Raw genomic sequence first — 1,600 nt, forward strand, 5'->3', positions numbered from 1 at the left:
CTGCTCGGAGCATTCTAGCTTCCGAGCTATGTGTATTCAAGTGTTAATTCCCGTCGCAGGTTCTCTTTGCAAAGTGCTCTGTGCGTGTGTGTCTAAAGTAAAGAATTTCGGGTGAAAGCCAATGCCTACCGCCCTACGGGCCGGTTTCATGGTTCTGTTGCCGAGACATCAATCACTTTTTCCTTAAAGAGTGAGCTTGGATTGTTTTGGGATAAAGACACAGAGTGAAGGAACACGGGGATTACACTATGGCCGACAAGGGGAAGGGAATTATGGAAGAGGGTTCCTCTTCATAGGACAGGCAAGAGATTCCTATGGTTTTTGAGATTGGCGAGAGCTCACGGCCACGTCAGTCTGTACCTCCTGTCAACGTGAATGTCCCTCCAGTAGTACAGGGCTTTATGACTGGGCAACTTGAGGATGATGCGTTCAAGACTCAGTTAGTTACCGCGGTGAATGTCTTTTCGCAGCTGGTGCAGAATCTGAGGTTTATGGAATTCTTGCAAGCGCCACCAGTGCAACAGCAAAATAGGCAACCTACGCCGCGTACGGAGCTTGTTGGTGCTCAGGTCCAGGTACTTCATGTGGTGCAGGAGGAAAGGGAACACTCGCATGTTGCGGAGTCGGGGGCTTCAAAGCAGGTTCCTCCCGTGCTTGAACAGGTGGCTAGAACGCCTATTCCACAGGTTATGCCAGTTCAGCCCGCCAGCTTTCAGAGCCAGCATGCTGTCTTGAATGGACATGGAGCTGGATACCAAGCTATGCACTCAGTTTTTCCACCACCCACGGTACATCCTGGGTATTTCGGGGGTGGATCAGTGTTCCAAAGTATGGCTGGTTATGCGCCTGGAAGTCAGCCGTACATGCCAGGAACAGTGTTCGGGGGTATGCAAGGCATCATGCCAAACCCCATGTATGGAAGTATCGGCATGCAACAAGGTTTCCACTGCAACCAAGGCCAGTTTGGGGTGCCACAGGGTCATTTTGGCATGGCTGGTTTTTCTGGACAGCAGCCAGATATCGCACCTCTGACGCAAAATGTGAATGGCCAACACGTGCCGATCATGCCTACTACATTGCCCATGCTGCAAACCATTCCGTATGACAACTTGGGGGCACTAGAGAAGCCGAAGGCTTACAAAGAAGGTGGTGCAGCGGTAAAGTTCAGTACCTTCAGTGGTTTCGAGGATAAGACAAAGGCCCTCACTTTCCTCCAGCAGTTTGATACAGCTTATGCCGGAGGGAATTTTACCGAGGCCTCGAAGGTCAGGAAAGCTGCCACTTTCTTAAAGGACAATGCGCTTACATGGTGGACGACATTGTTAATGCAAGGACAGGCACCCGCCACTTGGGTTTACTTCAAGCAAATGTTTGCATCTGCTTGGCTGTCAAATGAATTTGAAGCCGACGTCATGACAGATTGGCACCAACTTACTTCAACTTCGTGCAAGAGCTTGCTGGAGTACAATAGGAGGTTTTGTAAAGCGTTACTCTCAGTGACCTCCTACAGATTTGTGCCATTGACAGAGCAGATAGAGAAGTACTGTTGTGGGCTGCCTAAAGGGCTTCGCGATTACTGTACAAAGAACAGAGTGGCTAC

Source organism: Adiantum capillus-veneris, chromosome 3 (assembly GCF_014529385.1).
Source record: "Adiantum capillus-veneris isolate H3 chromosome 3, ASM1452938v2, whole genome shotgun sequence".
NCBI lineage: Eukaryota > Viridiplantae > Streptophyta > Polypodiopsida > Polypodiales > Pteridaceae > Adiantum > Adiantum capillus-veneris.